We start from the raw sequence: 24725 nt of genomic DNA, 5'->3' as shown, positions 1-24725 counted from the left end.
GAATACCGGAAGTGGGTGTGGTTTATACAGAAAGTCAGGCAAATGTATTTTTAATAAAATGAAACTGTACTTTTCCTCTTTCCCTCCCTCCCCCCCTCTCTCTCAAACTGTCTCAAACCACCCTCCATCCAACCTTTAACTGGGGAACATTAAGCAATAAATGTTTAATAAATCCAAATATTATGTTTTGCATTGGAGACAAACTATTTCCAGTAAAGATATATTGAATAAAATATCCTGTAGTTGATGGGAATAATCTTAAATCCCAATGGGCTAAAACTGCATTAAATGTTAATCCAACAACATCACACATCTGAACCCAGATGTCCAATCCAACAATAAATTAATTTTGTGTCAGATTGTGTGTCCGTGCATAACCCTTATTTATTATAAATATACAATGCTTTCCTCTATATAGTCTCACTACATTTAACCACAAAAGCGACAAAATACAATTAAACAATTATACACAAATGAGCAGCAATGCATAAAAAGAACTAGGCCTATAGACTCTGCAATGGGTGCAACAGGCAAGATTAGGCAACAGAAATTAAATAACTGCAATTTTAACAGAAGACCTAAACATCACCAAAGCAGAGAACACAGCAAAGTATAAACAATATAAACTCCACAGTGGTTGCAGCCACAAACACACATATCAAAGCAAAGAGAGCTGCATAGTTTTTACGCAACTCCCCTGTCTGAACATTATTCTGTTTTGTGCACCGCAAAGTCCACAACAATCAGCTCTTGCATTGTTGTAGCTACTGTTCACAAACTGGTAGACCCGGCCCAGGTGAGATTGCATGCCCTGACACTTGGCCAAAGACGCTCTCTGGAGCTCTGCCCTCCTGCAGCAGCAGACACACCAGCAGCTTCAGACAGACAGACGTGTGAACAGACACTTCTTCTCTGCTAATTTAACACCTTTCTTTTTTCCATCCTCACATGGTTTATCTAGCTGACTTTTTTTTCATGAATGATAATGAGCAACTTTGGGTGGAAGAAGCATCCGTATCCGTCGTATTTGGATTTTGTTAGCTACCTCCTTAATTTCCACCCAAGCTTTTACCAGACAAGAACGTCTATTGGAATAAGATTTTTCAAAGTATGACTTTCAAATTGAACATTAGCTTCTGACTATTTTGTTTCTATGTGTGCTTTTGAAAGCTGTATAGTTATCCTTTCTACTAGTGGCATTTCCATTTCAAAAGCGTTATAACTTGCTTATCTTTAAAGGATTTGCCCGCTCATAATTGCCCACTCTTGCTGAGAAAAAAATAAACACAAAAACAGTAACTATAAAAGGACCCAACTTTCCAACTTTCCTCCAAGTACATGTAGCTTTTACTTAAACACAGAGGAAAACTCTGTGCTTGACAGTATATGGTTGAGGTCATTACTGATTTAAGGGTTAAAAACCAAGAAGATATATCCTCATCCTCAAGATCCATCTATCTTCACAGTGCAGCACTCTGTCACTGTTGATTTTGGCTGCTACAATTGTAGTGTCAGTCTTTAGGGTTGTATGTTCAGTTGGAAATGTCTGCTCAAGTGCATTGATGCAGGTGTTGTGTCCTGTGTGTAGGAAACCTAGTGCTGCAGAAGCTTGTGAGACAGACCTGTACTGAAAGGTCCTGAGGGAGGTGTAGAATTTTTAGTGTGTGTCTATGTTTGTGTGTCTTTCTGTTGTTTCTGTGTGCCTTTTTAATCATGGTTGTATAGATTGTGTAGGTGTGTCTCTGTGAATGTGTAGCTGCATATGCCAGCACTGCTGCTTTTGCTGCTGTGTATGCGCATGTATGTGTGTGTGTGTAAGAGTGTGTCGCGTAGTGTGTGCCACCAGTGTGCTTGATCAGCAGTCCTACTGCTATCCCATTAACTCTGCTGCCGCAGGGCATGCTGGTGTGACCCAAAGGAACCTGGGTAACAGCAGGTTCCAGCGAGGTCATTTCCATTCAACCGCCTCACTCCAGCTGGCCCACTTCTGCACAATTCTGTGTGTGAGAGTAAGTGCAAGAGAGAGAGACTGGATGGACATCTGAGAATAAACTGAATCAGCCATACACCTCCTTGATTGATTAAGGAAAGGGAAAGAATAAGCACATACACAGCAGAAACAATGTGTTCCTCAGGAAAACATTGCTGCCTTCCCAAACGATAGTAACATAATCATCATTGTCAACATTGAAAAAGGAAGAGAAACGATAAACAAACCCTTCTACACAAAATATGAACAGAAAATGATATTTCTTTCTGGGAAAAAAAGAAATTAAGATGCTAAAGCTGCAGTTAACAATTGAACATCTCTCTCCACTGCTTGAATAACTTTGCTAAGCTCCTCCCACCAAACCCACAAGAATGAGCTGGTTACCCCGGGAAACCTCATACCGCATAGGGCTTGCTCTGGCATTGGTTGGTTTGTAGTTTTGCAAACAGGGCAAAACTTTAAATATTCTCGCAAGCAACAGCGCTGGATCATCACACTTAATGTGCTGTAAATCTCAAAGTGTCGACCGAGACCAGGGCTCAAGAGGAGGGACTGATGATCCGGGTCTGGTGTGCAGATTGCTGATCTCTGGCAGGTGAGTAAAGGGGCCAGTAATATGAATATGTTGATTTAATGTGTTCGTATCAAAATATTAGCCTTTTTGGCGTTTAGCCTACACATTAAAAGCCTCAGGCACTGAATAAGTGGTCATTTCGACTCACTTGTAAGAACTTCTTGTTACTTCAACAATGAGATTAATTTATTTAACACACTCAAATGTGTTCCAAATACAAACGAAACAAAAAATCCATTCATGCAACAAAAGGTGCTCAAATAGTTGTCAAAAGACTATGTCACGTTTACTGTAAACTCACGACATTACCTGCGCCCAAATGAACATGACCAGTCTCTATAATAGGCTACAAGATACCAATGTGCAGCAATGGAGAAAATAAAGAACCAGGTGAATGAAGATCTCTCTTCTCTGGAGCCTGATTCTTTGACTGGTGTCAACTCAATATCTGCTGCATCAACAAGCTAAATCTTGGGAGGTACTTCTGTTTCAAAGCCTTTTGAATGTTTCTATTTATTATAATGAATTCTAAATTAGTTTTTTATATATATATTCATATTATCATATCTGCTTTGCAACAATTATTCATGCAAATGTATTGTATTTGAAGTTATACAGGTACATTACATTTATTCATTTAGCTGACGCTTTTCTTCAAAGCAACTTACAATTGCTATACATGTCAGAGGTCGCACACCTCTGGAGAAACTAGGGGTTAAGTGTCTTGCTCAGGGACACATTGGTGGATGTCTCACAGTGGTGATTGAACCCAGGTCTGTCACACCAAAGGCATGTGTCTTATCCGCTGCACCATCAGCACCCCAAGTTATATAAGTATGCAAATATTTTATACTTGTAAATGAATATGCAGTGCATGACCATGCGCATGTATGGTGTTCATGTATAAAAATAATGGTGGTTAATGATGGTTTAAGTTACAAAATATGACCATGGTAAGACATTTATTATGGCCACAGTTGCCTCCTGAAATAAAAAAAATTAATAAAATCCACAGTCTACAAATTTAACTTAATTTTCTTCTATCAAATTTTCCAAATTACATTTTGCTCTCCTACCACTGTTTTTTCTGTATAAATATATATTTTAAATAAAACACAAACACAATGCTGTCTGTTCTTGTTCCGGCCATCCATGTGTAGGGGCGCACTCAACTATGTTTTAGGTAACACCAACGTTTGAGGTTGTTTACATGTTCATACCTGTCATGGGATGCAACTTACTTCAGGCCGGTGTATTAAAGTAATTCAAAACATCCACTGCGTGTTGGTATTTGCATTGTTTCTCAGGGCAGAGTGATTAAAAACATCACAAACAAAATACAGCAGCGGTCATTTTTCTGTTTATTTCTTTGTTGTCCCAGGCTAAATATTCTCTATGAATTTAAATGTACTGATATATTTTTATACTTGCACTGTATGCTCATGCATGTGTACAGTAAGAATAAAGTAAGAGCTAATCTAACATGTAATGAATTTAATTAGATTAATTATTATGATTATATTATTAATTATTTTGATCGATTGACACAAAATTGTGACATGTGAAAACAACTTGATAACATTTGAGTTCCCTGAGCTAAAACTGAACATGCACCACTTTTGTTTTCATTTTGTTTAAAAATAATGTGCATGGTTACAGATAGATTTGTGCAAGTGAAATGTTTGAGAAGGTGCACTACATTCTGTTCTTTTACAGAAAGAAAGAGGGAAAACCTATGCTTCCGTAAGAACAAGTGGTTTGTTTACAGGTATGTATGACTAAAAATTAATTCTTGTTCATCTAAAATACAGTTAGCTTATAACAATCTCACAGTGAAATGTGTGCCCGTGTATGTGTGCTGTTGAACTCTATTTTTGTCAGTCAATTACACATGGTGACTTTTGGTAATTTCTTTGCCAATACAAACCACAGCTGTGGTGCATTTGGAAAATGAGTTGCAATCAGGAGGAACATACCCGCAGAATTCCTCATCATGGAGCTTGCAGAATAACAGTTTTGAACTGCTACATCTCACAGTAGCTCTGTTTTCTGATGCATTCACTATACTTTTGAAGGGACACTTTCTTTCAGTTTTTTGTTTCAACATTGATGTGTGATGCATTCAGCTTTCTGATAAGACAACATTGCCTGATTTTGTTGTCAGTCTAGGTCTGTTAGACCTTTTTCAGTTGTTGAGCGTACCTGTATCTAGATGCCTACTGATGGTGTACACAACAGCGAGCAAAGGAAACTTATACGTTTTTTTGGCTGTCATGATGCTTGCTGAGAATTCCACCTAAGACCAAATGATGCGCTCTTAGATCCTATGTAATGGTGAATTAGTACCTTTAGGTGCACTGGTTAGGTCAAGTTCCCATTTTGTTTTTGTTCATAATATAGATTGTTCAAAAGTGGCGGTGGCAGTTACACATGTGACCTCAACTTATGTATGGTATAAGGTATACATTGGAATCACTTTTTCACATGATACAAACTATTTACCACCACCACAATTCTGTCCAGAAACAAACTTTTTTTCAAGGAAGACTAAGCCTAATGGAAATATCAGTTTTTGTGAAGACTTGATTTGAAATTTGTCAGAATGGCAAACAATATGTGTAGACAGAGATTGGAGTGGTCTACAGTCATTTGTCTTGAATCAAATTAGGCCTCTACATCCATGGTACCAAAGATATAAGCCAAAGTCAGTTCCTACAACACCCACACATTTCACTCAGGTGGGTAAGCTTGATGTTTGCTTATGGCTGAAATTGGTATGCAACAACTATGGACTTCCCACCTCAGGTGTTGTGGTCCTTTTGTGTTTGGCCTCAATCTACATCCTGCAGTCTGGCCACAATGTAGATGGACAGCACACTTGAATAATCACACAAACAAGCACACATGCCCAGAATAAAAAGCAGCTGTTTCTTCAGCAACACCTATCCAAGCATGTGATGAGCAAGTAGCCTCACACTCTCCAATTAAAAAATATATATATATATATAAATAATATTTCACCAAAATATAGTAGGCAAAGGTTTCCATGAGGGCTTTCTGTACAGTGAGATCACCAGCTGAAAAGAGTTGAGTCACATTACCTCAGAAATGTGTCCTTGTGTTGGCTTACTAGTTTCCCCTAAAACACAATTGATCATTTTGATTAAGTGAAAGAATTCAACAATGTGTTTTGAAAAAAACTATGTAACTTCTTCCTAAAGAAACAGAAATTAGTGTTTACAAGGAATACTTAAATACTGAAGATTTAAGATAAGAAATAACTTTATTAATCCCCTGTAGGAAGATTTTGGTCGACATAGCAGCACAAAGGAATATAAAAGAACAGACAGCAGTATTGTCACTGAATTTCCTAATGTGATATTAAAATAATGGTCTAATTGATAATATGATTCACTCATCATCATCTTACATTAAGTAATAATTTAATCATGACAGGTGGTGCAGTTTTCCCAGCAGCAGGTAGAGCTTTATATTATCTTTATCTCTTCATACACCTTCATCATTTATCTCTCTTATTCACAACAATTTGGTGTAATTGGGTCAGACCTAATTGCTCTACTGTCCTTTGGCTCAGGTTGAAATGGGTGTAATTAGCCCTAGGTCACTTTCAGAATGAGTCTTTATTAGTTTATATCGTACTTGGGTAACAGAGGCACTGACCCTATAGAGAACAATCCAACCTCATGAAGTGCTTGAGATCTTTATTTACAGAGAACACATACATTTCAACCACGCTACACAACCATAGCATGAGAATAAAATTAAAAGACATTTCTCTAACATGTCATATCCATCATGTTGCCATATGCCAGATGTGTAGACATGAGGGTCAGTTGACATAATAATACAGAAAAAATCACCTGTGATTTGGCAGCACACAGCATTCCAGCACCAATACTAGCTTATTATTTTGATTCCAGAGAGAATACTTGTTTTTTTTTTGTATGGTTGCAAAACAAATTCAGCATATTCCAACATCATATTTAATTTAATTGATGTATGGACACAATCGGCAAAGGGAGAGGGGTCTGGAGGAAAATAAGGTAGGTAACTAGATTTATTTTGTCACAAAATAACAGGTTATAGAGTGAAATAAAGTTTTTAAATCCCTTTTGCTTCATAGCACACCATATACTGTTGAGGACACCCACCCTTTTCCAGGAAAAACGCCTAAAATAGTCTCCTTGGGGGGTGGGGGGGCAATATGGAAGCCTATAGGGGACTAATTTCAAATCATCATGCAAACTTGAAAATGTAATCCCACAATAACATTATCATTTTCCACATATGTGTTATTTAGGTAAAAATTAAAATGCAATCATCCAATTTTCATTTTCATAATCACATACTTGTGTGGGCATTCTGGGACCATATTAAAATGAAAATGGAAACACCATTTGACATTTCATTGTCAAAGGCTTTACCTGTTCTAAGGTGGACTTTATTCAAATGCAATGAGTGAAACCGCACCCCCTTTTCAGCATTGCTGTAACCTATGTAGATGCATGGCACGTGCAAAAAACGTTAACTTGCTTATACCCGAAAGCTGTAACATCAGTTGGGCAGTGTCAAGCCCAGGCTATTACAAACCTTACAAAGCATTACAAAGCATGTAACAGTTACAGCTATGAACAGTGCAAAAATGTTATCATAACTACACACTTGAGATGATATTGGACTAAACTGGAAGTGTTTCCTGCAGACAGGCCGGCAGAGGTTAGTGATGAGCGATACCACTTAATTCCTATCCGATCCAATACCAAGTAATACCCAGGCTGGTATTGCCGATACAAATACTTTACATATTTTATTTCTAGTTTAATGTGACCTCCCCCCTCCTGTTTCTGTATTTATGAGAGAAATAAGGAGTAGGCTGTAGCCTTACCAATTCAAAATAATAGCTGCATAATGACAAGACATCAAACTTAATATCATATAACTCGTATTCTTTAATTATAATGAAAATATCCTGCTCAGAACTGCCGCTTCATAACATCATCATATTATTTTGACTTAATCTCAGGTGTTTAGCTAAGTTTGCGGTGTTGCCAAAGTATTTCATTGTCTTTGCACACACATCACACACAGCGTCATTATTACCTTCACATCTAAAATACAGCCAGACGTGACTTTACAGTCGGCCATAGTCAGTATTCAATCGCGGGAAATGTAAAGGGCTTCAGCGGCTCACTTCAAAGAAGCTCCATCACAGAGCCATAGGGCAATCATGACGGACAGGCGGAAGGAAAAGTAGTTCCTATCAACCGAGTAGCCTATTATTAGACCATCCTGGTGACAGTAAGATACTAAAACACACACTCACTCCAAATTACTGAGTTTAGATATCGATTCTTTTATAGGAGTATCGCTCCTAGAGCAGGAAACGTTGGTATCAGAAATATCGATACTTTAGGATCGATCCGCGCATCACTAGTAGAGGTGTTTCCTGCCAGGCTGACAGAAGACAGCAGAGGACTCCTCACAACTCATGTTAATACTGCTATTAACAGTGTTTTTTTGTTGTTTCTTCATGTATTTTTCTGTAATATAAAGTAGATGTTATTTCCCACTTTTACCACAAGAGGGAGTATACTGTTTAATGAGTCATTTTAGGAGCAGTCACAACACTGTAGTGCTTTGCTGTAACGTGAGTCTGTCATACCTACAATGGCTTGTGTCGCTATTACAACCGGCGCGCTGTGAACAGTTGGTGATCATTCCCTCTGGCTTGTTGAATTTTACGTGTGATCCATGCACTGCAGCTGGGGTTCTCCGCAGCGCCACACAACTTTCTAAATTCTTCCATCTCACGGAGAAAAGAAGTCAAGTCGAAACCAAATTTGCTTTATCGGCATGAATGTTAATACAACAGTACTGCCAAAGCTAAAGGAAAATACAAAAAAACCCAAGCAATTATTTTCATATAAATCATCGAAAAAATAATATAATTGTATTTCAATACATTGGAGAATAATATCTAATATTGTTAATTTCTCTACGTCTTCTTTCATTACGGCTGTGTCTCCTTCTGTTGTGGCAGCACTTGGCGTTTTGCACCTTCCTTTCAAACGTATTAAATACAGATGCTGTTGCACTCACATAAAATTGCATTTAGGCTTGGTAGATCACATTGCCTGTAGTCAATAAATGTATTTGCATGTTACCCTCCCATTACTTTGCACAATAAATTTGAAACGCAAAGTACTAAATGAAAAACATGTGCTATCTTGCACTTTTGAAAGACGTCATTCTGCGTGCACACTGTTCAGATCAGCTTACGTGTTAATTATTTGGGTATATCAAGTTTGCACACGTTTTTACTCACGCAAACCTTAAGTAAATCAGGCCCTTAATCTTTATCGACAAAGGCACAAACCACCTGAAGTGAGCGTAAAAACTTTATTGCGAAATTGGGGATTTTTTTGCCAAATTTTGCCGTTTCCATCAACCTTTTCTAATGCGATACTTCAAAATGCACATAAAAAAAACGTTGATGGAGACAGGGTTTCAGACACAGATTAAACTTGTTGCAGGTGGAAAGATAATCTCTTCACTCAGAAAACGATATGAACTCCTGTTTCACTGTGCCCTTACACCTAATTAGGTGGTCATTAGGTCATTTAGATGGTTTTATAGTGCTTTCTAAAACAATCCAAATGACTGTTCCAAAAATGATTCATTAGCCATTTCTATGGTTGAGGTCAGGTTTTGTTTAGGCAACTAAAACTCCTTAGTAAGGTTAAAGATTGCTGTCATGGTTAAAAGAAACCAACATTGGCATTCGTGGGAAATGGGTTGTCAAAGTCACATGTTTTGTATGCCAACAACAGCACACTACTACTACACACTTGTAGGGGCGGCTGTGGCTCAGGAAATAGAGCGTGTTGTCCCATTAATCAGAAGGCCGGCGGTTCAATGCCCGGCTCCTCCAGGCTGTATTTCGAAGTATCCTTGGGCAAGATACTGAACCCTGAATTGCCTCAGTGAATGGTGAATGCAGATGTAGTGTAAAAGTGCTTTGAGTGGTCGAAAAGACTAGAAAGGCCCTATACAAGTACGGAGCATTTACTACTTCCATTTACTTGCACAAACAAGAGGTTAGACATTTGAATAAAACAGCAATGCTGTGTTTTTCCTTTTGTCTCTATATATTCTACAAGGTGGATACAGCACATAAGTAGACAAAAGGTGGCTATCAATCAAAACAAACAATGCCTGTAGAGCATTACATTTTATTAAGATGATATTCACACTGATGTAAACACTGGAACCCCTTCTTTTGGGTCAGGGGCAGGCTTTGAATCCATTCTGTGACTGAAAAAATGAAATGTCTGAGGAGTGTGACTGTAGCTGCAGGCCAGATAAAGCATGTCCCTATTTCTTCCACAGTGATATCAGTGCATTTGGAAGTCTTCAGGGGAAAGGTTATCAACAAATCCTCCAACAGCACACGACAATGACAGTCTACCTGTCCTTTAAAAACCTTTAATACCTAATAATATCCCATCTTGCTTTTAAAAGAGTGGCTAGCAGTGGATGTACTTCAGGATTTTTTCAATGAAACACAAAGGAGGATGAGATGAATGCTGAGTGGTGGAGTCAAAGCAAAGGCAAAATCCTGATGAGATTTCAACATATTCTAAAGTAGAGTTGTCTTACTCATTCATTCATACAGTATTCCTCTTCCTCTTGTATATCCTCTTAATGGATTATGCAGGAAAAAGGTCTTTCAGACTCGTGACATGGCTCTAAATTCGAGAGATTTCTTCTAACCTCCAAGGTTGTGTGTGCTTCCAGATGACAAATGACCTATGCAAAACACCAAATTATGTGGACTGACTATAAAATCATTCTCTGGTCAAAAATGTTGTTACTCAAAACTTCACTTTTCATCTGACAGCAGGGTAAGAAAAAGGTCAGAAAGAAGCTAAATCAGATCATAGTAGTGTACAAAAAGAAACAAATCAGGAAAGATGCCTGCAGCATTTGATAGGATGGCAAAAGAAACATGTTTTCAAATGCAATAGGCAATTACAGTTAGATTTCCACTGAAATCATAATGCTAAAAGAGATACTTATATCTTTTGAAAAAATTCATTAAGCTCTGCTCTGATAACAACAACCGCGCTATGGGTGACTGTGTTGTCCCCTGAAGATCAACAAAATATTCTCAGTCTGTCTTTTCTTTTAAGGCAATTAAAAAAAAGAACTCCCTCCCCTCCAATATTAAAACTTCACATTACAACTCTCTCAATAATGCAAAAAAAATGGTCCCTGTTCAATAAACTTGAACAAGGACCATGAAAATAGTTAATAATAATCATGTCAGTTAATTTATAAAGCCCAACATCATAAATCGCAAGTTTGTCTTAATGGGCTTTACAGTCTGTACAGCATACAACACCCTCGATCCTTAAACCCATTCACACTCACTCATCGTCAACCGCTTATCCTGTGTACATGGTTGCGGGACATCCTCAGACTGTGGATCCAGATATGGAAAAACTTACTCAAAGACAACTTAACTGGGTTAAAGACAGACGAGAAGAGATTAATCTCCTGGAGGAAGAATATCCAGATCGAATAAATCTGTAAGGAGGCACCGACAGCTAGGGGAGAGCGAGAGGTCCCAGGGAGGCCGATGGAAGCCTGAGTGAAAAGAGAGAACAAGGAGAAGAAAATAGGCAGAGAAAGGGGGAGAGGAGAGAGGTAGGCACACAGACCTGAGGTATTCCATATTTCAGAAAATTCTGATGAAGTATTATGATAGAAAACATACTGTGTACTTTCAGATAAGGAAGACTTCACCACTACAAGAGCAGTACAGAGATGCCAAATTGATTTTTCAGTCACTTTAGGAGTATACAATGATCTGTAGTGTCAAACGCCACACTAAGATCATTCATAGCTTTTGTAAGTGCAGTTTCAGTGCAATAACATGATCTGAAAGTAGATTGAACATCTAAAAAAATATATAGCCCAGAAGTCGCAAGACTCAACTCTGTCTACTACTTTTGAAAAGGATGAAGGTTAGAGACTGGTAAGTAACAATTCAGAGACCCTATCAAGGTGTGTTTTTGATAGTAGACCAATTAACCACAGCAGTTTTAAAGCTAATGGGGACGGTACCAATTACAAGTGATAATTGTACAATATTCAGCATTATAGGTCCCAGAAATGGAGAAATAAGTTATCTGGTAAGGGGGTTGAGGAGGCGGATAGTTGGTGTAGACAAAGTTTCAAGAGACAATGTCTAAATATTTTTAAAAGAAGAGACTATCTGGGATTCAACATCTATTTGTCCACAGAAAAAAAAAAAAATCATGAGCTGTGAAGCAGCTAACATACGGCTGGTTTTGAGAAAGTTTGGCTACAGCGTCAAAATTAAATCTGGATTTATGCTTATTGTTGCTGATTAACTGAGAGAAATATGCTGGTAAATGAAATACATGCTTTTTCCATCTGAAAGTGTGTAAACTTTCCATTCCGGTACACCACTCTTCTCGTTGTAGACCACGCGCCTGCTCACGACATCACCTCTCTAACCTCTCTAAGCTTATCTATCCCACCCGTTCCACATCACCTTGTCACAGGAGGCCTGTGGAACTGCCAGTCAGCTTCCCGCAAGACTGACTCTATGGCTATGGATTCTCACAATCTCTGGACGTCCTTGCTGTCACTGAGACCTGGATCCCACCTGAGAACATTTCCACTCCTGCAGCCCTCTCCCTAGCCTTCTCCTTCACCCACACACTTAGACCTGCCAGCAGAGGGGGTGGCTAAAATCCCCCGAATGGAGATTTTTCTCTCTACCGGCTTCCATGCTTCACTACTTTCTACTTAGAATTTCACGATATGTCTGTTATCTGATGAAATTTAACATTTTTGTGCTCCACTCCCCTTTCAGGTCCTGTCAGGAAATTCTTGGAAGAATTATACATCCTTCTATCAAACATCCCTGAATATGTCCTTTGTGAATTCAACATCCAGATGGAGAAGTTAACATCTGACTTATTACCTTCAGTATCCTCTTTCCCTCTCTCACAGCTTTGGCTATTTATAGTGCCCATCCGAATAATCCATCACCATCATTGCAGTGATATCTCAATCGTCACTATTGAATTTAATGTCAGAGAGATGATCGATAATTAATATATAGCATCCATATTGAAACAGATGTGCCTCACAGTTCAGGATCAAATAAAAATATTATTAACAGGGAAAAATTGGTAATAATTAATGTAAGTAATGTAAATAAAAATATAAAATCATTCATGAATAATTAAAAATTAAGCTTAAAAATGCACCATTAAGTGACTATGAGTAACAAGATATGATATAAATTGGGAATTAGGGCCAAGTGGTCCATTAATTACCACAAGGTGGAATGATGGTCTGTTACCCTTGACAAAGTAATACCTAGATAATGGAGATGCTTACAAGAGCCTCAAATTAATTGAATTCATCAAGGTTTGAAGGTTAAGTTGGAATTTATAGATTAAGGCAATACTCCCAGGTGGGGAAGTTTCATTTAATGGTAAGAAAACATTTAGTTTAAGCCTTGCTTCACATAAACTAATCGTATCCAGAACACACTGAAGAATCAAATAATTTATCACTAAGGTTTTGGTGGACAGTGATCTTATATTTCTAAAGCCAAATCTGAGGATCCAGCTGTGATTCCCTTAGATATTTTGTTTTGTAGGACTTTGTGGGACACTTCACCGGTGTCAGTTTTAGGGATGATTCTGCACCTGGTTTAAATATAGAATTGGATGTGGACACAACAAACCTACCTAGTATACCAGTGATAACCCATTAGCCAACAGGAATTTAAAAGAAAATGAAGGATGTACATGTGGTTTAAGAGAAAAAGCTCTCCACTTCAAATCCCCTGCAGTGTGGCACTTAAGAGATGTAGAACTTTGTATGGAATTTCAGGCCCACAGTGTGTGATTGCTCAGTGGTATTACTTTATTTGTTCTGAAAGGATAGGCTATCCTGAGTACTGACTGGTGGGGGCTTAACTGAAAAATATTGTGTTTGATGCAAAATGTGAACTCACAAGAGAGACTTTACTGACAGATTATGCCTTTTAGCTGAGCAAGCTGGGACATGATGACAGACAAGTATTACAGGACCATACCCCCTGAAACTACAAAAAAGGGGGAAAACAGACACACACACACACACACACCCCCATCCGCAAGCCGTCATTACTTATAGAGCGTCTTGACATGTCAGCTCCAAAGACCAGAGGCCAATCTTATCCCTGAAGAATTCTGTCATGGTGCAGTCAAAGGTCACAAGTCTACAGGCAGCTGGTGCCATATAATGACATGAGGCACACTGACTGACGTTAAAAGGCCAAACCATTGTTACTGTCTGTCAAACCTTCGATTTCTATTTCCATTTAGTGAGGGCTGTGGCAATTGAACTGAGATAAATTAACTACATTTTCTGTATATTAATTAAATAGGATTAAACACTAGGTGTGCAAGGACCTAGGCCAAAGACAGCATAACTGCTTTCTTGTTGCATCCTTGGATAGTTGGTTCTCAGCACTGATACCAGACCAGCCTGGTTGCCAAGTATGTGACAGCAGGGAAGATACTACACAATGATGCTCTGATATTACAAAACCACCTCTCATCTCAGTGATGTTTAGAAACTCAACTTTGAACCATGTAGACTTTGAGAACTGTTTTGTATAATATTTGATACTATCTATTATACATATTAGAAAAAAGAAAGAAAGTCATATTTTAAATAGGAAGTCAACATGTGCCAAAGAAAACCCTTTGAATTAATTTGCCTGATTAATTAATAATGTCTTCTCTGGGTTAATAGCACATCTCTTTCAAAATGATACAATATCCAAAGTTGGTGTTTTGTTTGTTCAACTGACTCAAGGCTATCAGCTTCAGATGGATGTCAGAGAAGATTCCTTATTATTACATTCATCTTGCTGTATACTCAACACTCCACTGACAATATTGTATAATATATTGGCTTGGCCACGTGGGGACATTGTTTCAATTATTTGTACGTCATTTATTTGTACGTGTTTTTACATCTGCATAATTTGTGTTCAAATCTGAAGTGTGCATTAAAAATGACAATTGTGTCATTGCATCTGTGTATGAATGTGCATCCATGTGTGTGTTTGCCTGTCTACATTTGGTTCGGTATTTTTGCATCTCTATGTGTTACAGCATGTTTGCTAAATTAGTAACTCCCAGGATATGGACTATCAGTCAGCTGTCAGTCACATGTAGAAAATGAAGTGAATGCTGACTTGACTGACTTGAATAAAGGGCCATGAAAAAAAAAAGTCAAGAATCGTTCACTGGCTCACCTTTACTCAAAAATTGAGTTGCACAAATGTGCAGTGTCTTTTTTATTGAGTTCGCGGCTGCAATCAGTGTATATTTAGCCCCTCATTTAAGCCAGAAGCTCATTACGCAGTCAGCTCTTGGACTACGCCTGATACTGAACCTCGAGACGGATTCTGCCTGCGAATGAGAGCTCATACACACAGTTCAAAGGTCAGATTTCTACTTACTTTGGCCAACTACCGAGAAAAGCCATCATACCTCTGTGATATTATAATCTGTACCATAGATACATAATTATTAGTACATCAGGAGTCAATAAACATGTAAACATGGTAAACAAAAAGGAGATGAAGCATAAGACAAATCAAAGATGTACAAAATATAACAAGGATTGAATCGAATTAAATGGACGGTCAAGTTTAAATTCAAGATTTACGAACATAACCAAAACTCCCTGTCCACTGTAAAATTGTGTTACAGTAATCAGATATTGTGTTAAGTCTTTTATGTCATTTCTGTTTATAATAATAATCAGTCGTTAGTTACATACAAACCTGTATTTAATTCATGATTTTTCCCACTCTCCTGTGGCTTAATCCCATCTGAGCTGTGTTTATGTCTACTTTTCAGTGGCAAAGAATTTTTTCAAATTGTGGGACCGCAATAAATCCAGAGGAATACATAATCATCCCCTGTTAACAACATATCCTCCTATTTGCTTAATCCTCCCTGCATGCAGGCATGAGGTGAGAGACGCACCTTGCAGACACTCACGCAAATGACAAAACTTTGAAACTCAAGCAAACTACAAATTCAGCCGGGTGCGTCTGCTTGATAAGTACAGCACATGCATTTTGGAGCATGATGCATCACATCTGTGGTTGGAAAACAGCCACAATCACCAATACATAATACAAATTATACCATACTAGTTATTTTGTGTCTCAAAGATGCAGAAATATACATGTATGTTGGTGGTGAGTTGGCTGTCAGCTGTTGTTGAGGCATGCAAAGTGCTTGAAGCAATACAAATTGCTCTTTTGCAGTCAGCTTTTATCAAGGCTCACCTAAAAAGTATCTAAAAAGAGCCAAAGCAGTACTGAAGGGAGACAGACCAGACGATCGCTCAAAGAACAGGTCATGGAAGCCCAAATTAAAACTCTGGGAAATTAATTCTTTGTAACTTTTACACCATTATGTGATACAATTGCATGAAACTGAATTAAATTCCAGTAAATAATTGGTAGGACGGATGTCTGCCACATACTTCCCTATGAAGGACTGTGACGTTAATTGATAGATTGGAGTAGCAAAGAGAAGAGGAGGTTGGTGCAGTTGAGAGAAATTGTTTAAAGAAATGGCTCTTCACCATTTTCAGCCAGGTGTGACAGAGGATTTTTCTTTTTTCCCTTGGAGACCAGGCATACTAACACAAAATCTGCAACGGGGGATCCATCTTTTGTCTTGACTCGTAAATTTAAGAAACTTAAGCATAAAAAGGTGAGGAAAGGATGAAATGGTGTGAAGACGCCTGTAAATGCAATTCTGGGAGAAATGTAGGTTGGCAGTATGGGAGATTTGCATTATACTTGCAACATACATGAAAAACAGTCCTAATATGTTGATGACTAAATTTTTTATAAGAATACCATAAACACATTTAAAGGATTAGCTCTAACTTCAATGTGTTTTGAAAATTTCTCTCTCAAACATATGCCTGCTTGTGTACTGTAGATTCACATGCATATCTGTTCGCTCACAGACACGATTTCTGCACTCATTATATTGGTAGAAACACAGCTATTCTTGTACTAACTTGAGAAGTTTTGTTTATGTCTTGGTGTGCTTGTTAATCTGCCAAGGAAGAGTGGGTGGGTAGAAGAAGGCTTGTGTATTTGTTTATGTGGATGTGTTTGTATGTACTGTATGTGTGAATGTGTGTGATATTCCCGGCCGGGACTATGTGCCTCTCTATTCGTCAAATTGATCTGCCTAAGTGTTTGTGGTACTGAATGGTCTCTTTCCCCCGAGGAGAGCAGGTAGTGTTCGCTGACTGATTCTTTCTCATTCTCCATCATTCTTAGTCTTGCCGTCAGGTCTCCCATGGGACAAAAACAAAGAGATAAAATTGAAGATATGCAAGAGTCAATATTGGCACCGTGACTTTTTCTGTCACAATGCACTCATCATATGAACTGAATAGAGACGAGGACTAAGAATGGACTCACACAATCAGCAGATTAAATGGAAACCTCCTCCACTACATCAATTCCATCTCCTTCATGTTAACCTTCCACACAGCTGTGAACCCTTGTTGATATGTTTTATTATGGTTGAAGGAATGAAACCAAGCTTTTTGAAACCTTTAAGCAATACTATGCAGGTTTTACTAAACACATCCTGGTACCTAAGCAACAAAACAGGTTGTTAATCAGTATCTTTCAAAATGACTGTTCCAAAGATTACTCAAATTAGTGTTTTGTGATGCACTACAGCAGTTATGATGTTTACAATGACCCAGAGTTGGGGGAAAAAGCGTCTCAAAATAGCTTCAGAAAAAAAAAAAAGAACAAAAGGTTAAAGTTATTGTCTTGGACTGACCAAGAGTAATAGTGCCAAAATATAACTATGTAAAAACACAGCTTGTTGTTTTTACATCTACAACATTGAAATACAATTTTTACATGTTAATTAATTATCCTGCGGTGCTGAATGGCAGATTCTTTTACGGTTAGAAAGCCTTCTCCCAACTTCCCATGCTAGCTGTTTCCACCCACTTCCAGTCTTTATGCTAGGCTAAGTTCATTGCTTGCTGGCTCTGGCATACGGACCTGAGAGTGGTATCAGTATTATCATCTAAAGCTTGATTTATACTTCTGCGTTGAATCTACGTTGTAGCCTACGCATAGCCCTGTACACCGTAGCCCTGTACACCGTAGCCTATGCCGTAGATTCGACAGAGATATATAAATCAAGCTTTAGATGATAGATGTGCACCTCCCCAAACATGTAACTACACTTCGCAGCAACCTGAATCACAAGAACTGTGATTGGTTGGCTGGGTAGCCTCACAATACCTCCGAGCCGACATGAAGTGTTCTATGCTTTGAAGTTAATTTTACTAGCAGCCAGACCAGCGGCTGTAACACGGTGGATCAATATATTTGAGCATCACAACCCAACAACCTAGGGCTAAACAGGAAGTGAATTTGCTTGCCAGCAAAAGTCAACACAGTGGACGCTGTAGTGCTATCGCCAACTAGCGTTTTTGTGGTGTAATTGACACCAGACACCAACGCACAGGTATAAATGCATGGCCTTTTGCATTCCTTACGCCGTAGGCTATGGTGTAGACTCGACGCAATCAAACCTCTCTTAGCAAGAAAGTATATTTCCCAAAAGGATGAGATACTTATTTAACTCAATTTACCACTACTAACCCTACTTTAAAATAGTTAGTGTGACTTTAGTGTTTTTACAGGGTTAAACATGCCAAAGTCACACAATAACACAAATAAACTAACCGACTGAGGCAGTAGTACACCAAGGAGGTAAAATGAATGACTTTAAAATTTACGTAAAATTATGTTTGGATGAATTGGTAATAGAGTCTGGTGTCTTTGAACAGAGCACTTTGAAAAAAGGTCTATCTCTGTAGGGATCCTTTTCACAGTGTTGTCAGACGATCTGAGCCTGTCAGTGGCAAAAACAAGCATCTTATTGGACATACTTTGAAGGTGTGCAATTGCCTGCAAGGATTATGTTACAGCCCTGTGTCGCTGGCCTGCTGCCGACTGCAGCGCCTTCGCTCAATACTGCACCAATTTCAAAATATGTTGTCCCCATTAGTCACTTAGACACAAAACATAGGGCCCAGTCTGAAAATTACAGAGGTTACCCTTTAACACTGTCTTGTTTTTGCTGGCATCCAGTTTCACTTTCCACCATGCTTGCAGTGAAACACTGGTTTTCAGACTGGTGTTGAGTCCATGGGATACCTTAATTCTACATGCTTAGTATTACATTTACGTTATATGCAAAAATAAAATTTGCGTGCTGGCAGTCACTCATCTATTTTGACTTTCCAACACATTAGACTCACACTACCTCTGCCAATCTTCTGGATTAGCTCCTTGCCTTTTGTTTTTAATGGCTCATAAAAGGGAAAAACCCTTCTGATGTCTCTGGAACTTTTTAGATTTAATGATGCCACCCTTAAACAACTACTTTAAATGTAAAATGACTCAAACAAGTCTGTCTTATCTCATGAGACGGTGATGACATTTCCATGCAAGCTGCTTTGTATTACCCATCCTACTCGAGTGAAAAGTAATGACACTGTTGAATTGGATTAACCATTAATGTGTAAGAAATTTGCTTTTACTTTGAAGTTTCAATGAGACTGGTTGTAGTGCTGTTGTTCTTCTCATTGTGAAATATTAATGTGGGGTTACTTTAGCAAGAGTAAATTATTCCTGATAAGATTATTATTTCACTGCATGTTAATGCAATCCCCGACACTTCCACTTCATCTGGAAGGGATTTATTATTTTAATCAGTGCTTTTACTTGTCTCCCATCTGGCTGCTCAGCGCACCTTTCAGAAAACTGTCACCATACAAGAGGAAGAGGAATTTAACAGTTTCTTGCCATGTCTAGAGTTGAAGCTCTTTGTGAAATCTGTTTGTACATCAAACAGTGGAGCCTCCTGCACCTGCATCATTGATGGTGTAGTGAATACATCATGTTACCAGTACATTTCTGAACCAGATACAGTGCAATATTTCTTTTCTGAAAATAATACGTGCTGCCTAACAGACATTATGCTCCCTTCCTTTATCACTAAGATCAACTTGTATCACAGCTGGTTGTGGTTTGGCAATTCACCAGCCTCATCTATTTTAGAAATAGGGCAGCAGTAGAAATAACAAGTTTCCTGATGGGAACGTAAGTAGAATATTCATTATTAAGTCTGGTACATTTGACCACTTTGATATCTCATAGCATGTGATCTTGTCAGCTGGCTACGCCACACCTACACTGAGCAATATTCAGCATCTTTAATCCCATCTCTCTGTGCTATTTGTGCCAGCTGGCTACCACGAACCTCAAACTGAATGGACATGATGATGATATATTGTAGTCATTAATGATGATACTAATAATACTTTTTGACACTCAAAACTTTCAGCCACACAACACATAAAGATGGATCACATGTACAAATAGGAAATTACCTCATCAACACCAATGTATTAAACTTGGTATGGCTTAATGCAAAAAAAAAGTATTAAAGACCATGCCAAATGCTTAAAGTTACTTGGGTATCCGTCTATCTCAGGTAGCATCAGGATCTTTTTAGTGTCTTTTACAGACAGAGGTACTGAATCTAGATTATAGATGTGGCTCACGAGTTATGTAGCTAGGTTAATGTTACTAGATCATTCAGCAGTAGTTTAGTCAAGTGCATCATTATATCATCTATCCACGGCATATGTTTATGTTTGAGCACAACTGTGCATAGAGAAAATCCACTTGGGAAAGAATGGAGTATGCAAGGGCTTCTTCCCATTTTGTGACATTAAAGTGATTCATCTTCCTACAAAAAATCCTTGACAGAACCTTGCCTCATATACACCCAGGCTTCTTCAAGAAATTAGTTTGAAGCATAAAACTTGCCAAGTTAAGGTAGGTGGATTAAAAAAAGGTCATTTTAGGGTGTCTTTAGTCTTCAGATTTGAAAGTGTTTTTCCATATGTGGAGCTGTTAGCAATAAATGAAAGCTGAATACACTCCCCTGGGGTCCACACCAAATTATTTACACCAGATTTGAGAACAGAATATTGTGATTTGTTGAATGTGCTACGGGCGGCGCGGTGGTGCAGTGGTTAGCACTGTTGCCTCACAGCAAGAAGGTGGTTTGAAATCCAATTCCAATCAGATTTCTATGTATCTCAGTCCAGACACTTTGGTTGCTCAAATCGGACTTCAAAGTGTATTTTGTATAACTCGCAAGAACGACACAGAACGACACCAAATCCAGAGTGGCAGATGTGCATTAGAGAGGCTGAGCAGAATCCTTGCAGTGGGTTTCAAGAGCAAACCGTGTGCATAGGTTGGCATGTCTGGATACACAAATCTGATCAGATCATTTGCACATAACAGTGCAGACAGTCTGACCTGCAGCCTGAGCAAAGCCTAAAGGTACAGTGCAGTGAAAGGCAACTCTAGCATTTGCTACTAATTTTCAATTTATTGTGAATTTGGAGGATATTAGGTCATTAGCATTATTTCAGATTCATGTAAACAATGTCAGCAAAGTGTATTTTCTTCCAACAGTAAGTCAGAGCTTGTACATTCATATTCATGTATTGAACTGACATTCAAAAAAATTACCTCGTAGAGGCCATTTCCATTTATCACTTAATATGAACACTTCTACTAAAGGAGGTTATAGAGCAGATTATTTTCGATTTAGGTGTCAAAAATAACAGTCATTCTCTTGTTATCACAAGTACAAACAGAAACCTACATGAAGCAGTGACACCATCAACCAATTCCTGGGGAATGGATCCATCTGTCTGCCATCTGCCACTGATCAGGTAATTTGTCCACTTACACTGGTAGGTGATGCTAATGTAAAATTTGCTGTAGTGGAAATTAATGTCAAATAATGTCTGTAATACAGAGAATGAATTGGCGTATAAAGACAGGCTGACAGAAGTCTGGGTTGGAGTGAGCTTTATCTGGATAGTCAAAAGGGCTGTAATACTTAAAAAGATGTGTTATCCAAGTTAATGGCCACTGAGCAGGCTCCTTTCTGATTAGCAGAATGATGTTATACATCAAATGCTGAAATATTCTCTCTCTCTCTCTCTCTCTCTGCATAGACATATACAAGCTAGTTGGCAAACAATAAATATTAAACTAACACAAAGCGCACATTTGAGAAGAGTCAAATATGTCCCTATAAAGAGAGGAGCACAAAGAATGTAAACTGGACATAGATCTTGCTCTTTTTTGCATCTGGTAAAAGGATGTGATGATAACTGATATGTATGCAACTTGAAGCACAGCAGAAAATACTTAAGCCATTTGTAAGAATCAGCATGCAAATCAACATGTGCACAATCCTTTACTAAAGCTAACCCAAAATTTAAAGAGAAAACAAATCATATAGAGCTTAACTGCATATAGAGTGTAATTGTTTCAGACTGGCCAAGAGCCTTTCTTGCAAAACAAATGCAAGAGTTCCTGCCAGTAGTGCTGGAGGTGTTGCCTGGGGACACAAACAATGAATGAAGTGGAAATCACACTGTAGACATATTGCATTAAAATATTAAATATTGGTGATCAGCAGTTTTTTTTTCACTCTATAAAGTCAAATAGTTAATGGGGTATTTTCTTGCAGATGCTCGTTAAAAATCCAGTATCTAACGCAATATGAAAAGTGCAATTTCCAATCCATATTGTCAGCCTGTTGCAATCTATTTCCCTCCTACTTAAAGTAGAATATTGTCTAATGTTGTCTTCTTCTGCAATGCATCATTCAAGTGACTTTTACAGCAATGCTTGCCCAAGTGGAACTGTTCTCAACACTGCAATTGTAAAGAAATTCTGTGCAGAATTTATATGTCCATTGTCATAACCGATTCAGTTTGCAAAGCTTTTATGAGCTTCCTATGAACATCTGATGGGTATTATGTCATGGTACTGCAGGCACATTTTGAGTTTTAATTATGGTAAGTTATGGTTTAATAAAACAAACAGTAACTTTTTGTAAAAAGGAAGTAAGAAATCAAATTTCAAGTTTAAACTAGTCCATTGAATACAATACTGCAAGTCCTGAAAATGAAACAATTTGTATAAATAACCAGATATGAATGACTGTTTATTATGGAATGTGTTGCATTCACCTAAGAGAAAGAAATACTTGTATAGCGCCTTTCTAGTCTTTTCGACCACTCAAAGCGCTTTTACACTACATCTGCATTCACCAGACACTGACACATTAATACAATGAGCCTAAGTGCTCAAACAAAAACTAACATTCACACACATTCATACACTGGTGGAACAGCCGCCAATCATGTCTCAGGATCTCATAATAATATTACACTGAATATGAAACACAGCTGTCAGCATTCGGCTAACACTCAGTGTCCCTCCTAACTGACCTGACTGATCTGTATTCTGTAATTATAAGATAAATATTGTGTAATTATGAGATACCAAGTCAGAATTATGAGATACAGATAGAGATAAGATCTCCATTTTTTTCTTCTGAAATCAATGTGCTTCTGCAGTTCTTCGTTTATCTGGTGAATTAAATTTGTGACAAAGCAAGGTAAAAGATCACACTGATGCAAACGTCCTGCTAATCTAATATTATCACAAAGCAGTTCCATTTATTCATTTGGTTTTTTTTTGGGGGGGGGGGATACTGGGGCAGTGGTGGGCTAAAGGTTGACTGGAATGTCACCAGTTGAATCCATGGATCTGCAGAATAAATCCTGGTGCATAAGTAAAGGGAAGGACCAAAACTCTTCCTTATTACCACCACTACCTAGCAGTTGGTCATAAAAAGACACACATCATTTAAATCTCCCCAAAATTTGTTTGTGGATCTGCATGTAGACTATGGACTATTGGACACTGTGTACTGAGTTTCATTTGCTGCAACAAACTTCATTGTTGTTATTTTAAAATTAAAATAACATGATTCCAGGATTCATAAGCCAGCACAAGTAGGCTTGAGTTGACATCCAGTAAAGCGCAGACAGTGCCGACCTAAAATAACATGCACTTGTAATGCAGTGCTAATTTGAACTGGAAGTGTATTTTTTTTGCAAAGCTGAAAGCAGAGTACATTCTCAAGTCTGTTGCGCTTCAAAAGAGATTTTCAGCATGGTTGTCCTGAACAGCATTCAGACTGAGTTTCATCAGAGCTGGAAATAAACACAGTGCTGTGCAGGTAAGGAGGAAAGTGAGCAGGAGAAAAGAAATGACAACAAATATTAAGCATTAGTTCAGAAACACAAAGCAGTGAAATAAATGTCACTGTGGCAGAGAAAAGAGGAAGCAATAGAGTTAACAAGTGGGAACCATAAGGGCCTTCAAATATCTACTTTACCAGCCTGAATGGCCACTTGGTGTGAAGGAGATGTTTCTGACTGAGGGAAAGGTACAGTAGTCAGTACAGAAGCAGCTTTTTAAGTGACAGATTACTGGTAAGGCTGCTGGAAAACAATAAATTTCTCCCAATGCAGTTGTTTCTGTGCTCTCTTGCTTTTAATTTTGCTCTCCTTTGTCTTTATTATTACATTTTAGATCAATACATCATTAGCATATTGAGCAAAGAAGACACTGCAAGAATGCAGGCTTCTGCTGGAGAAGCCTGGTAAATTGTTTGAAAAGGTCTAGGTTTTCAAAGGTTAAACTGGCAGGAGTGCAGCAGGATGAAAGATCACTTGTTTCTGTGTGTTGGTATATATCATAAAAGATTTCATACAACCTCACTTAACCACAACAAAACTTATTTTTTAAATGTATTACCTTTCCACAGTTGTATACTACACATGCACATAATTACAATACAATAAAAAAAATACAACACACACATGTACAGCGTACCACAGAGTGGTAAGTCAAGTAACTTACTTTACTTAAAACTGAATGTCTTCTTTTGGTACAAAGATAATGTACAATTTTAATTCAAATGCTTCTTCTCACAAATATCATGTCCTTAAAAAGGGTCTGAACAAAAATCATACCTGCTGCTTTTAAACTTTGCACCGCAGGAG

General features: G+C 38.1%; 1 long non-coding RNA gene across 1 annotated transcript; it reads left to right on the top strand.

Annotated features, from left to right (window-relative positions):
* Nucleotides 1–2465: 2465 nt before the first annotated feature.
* Nucleotides 2466–13011, top strand: LOC123981210. The gene is made up of 3 exons (XR_006827704.1): nt 2466–2585; nt 4281–4332; nt 12493–13011. It is a non-coding gene; the product is annotated as an uncharacterized LOC123981210 (long non-coding RNA).
* The last annotated feature ends 11714 nt before the right edge of the window (nt 13012–24725 follow it).

Source organism: Micropterus dolomieu, linkage group LG12 (genome assembly GCF_021292245.1).
Source record: "Micropterus dolomieu isolate WLL.071019.BEF.003 ecotype Adirondacks linkage group LG12, ASM2129224v1, whole genome shotgun sequence".
In the NCBI taxonomy this organism is placed as follows: Eukaryota; Metazoa; Chordata; class Actinopteri; order Centrarchiformes; family Centrarchidae; genus Micropterus; species Micropterus dolomieu.
The sequence above is the reverse complement of the archived record's forward strand: the minus strand, read 5'-3'. Positions and strand labels throughout refer to the sequence as shown.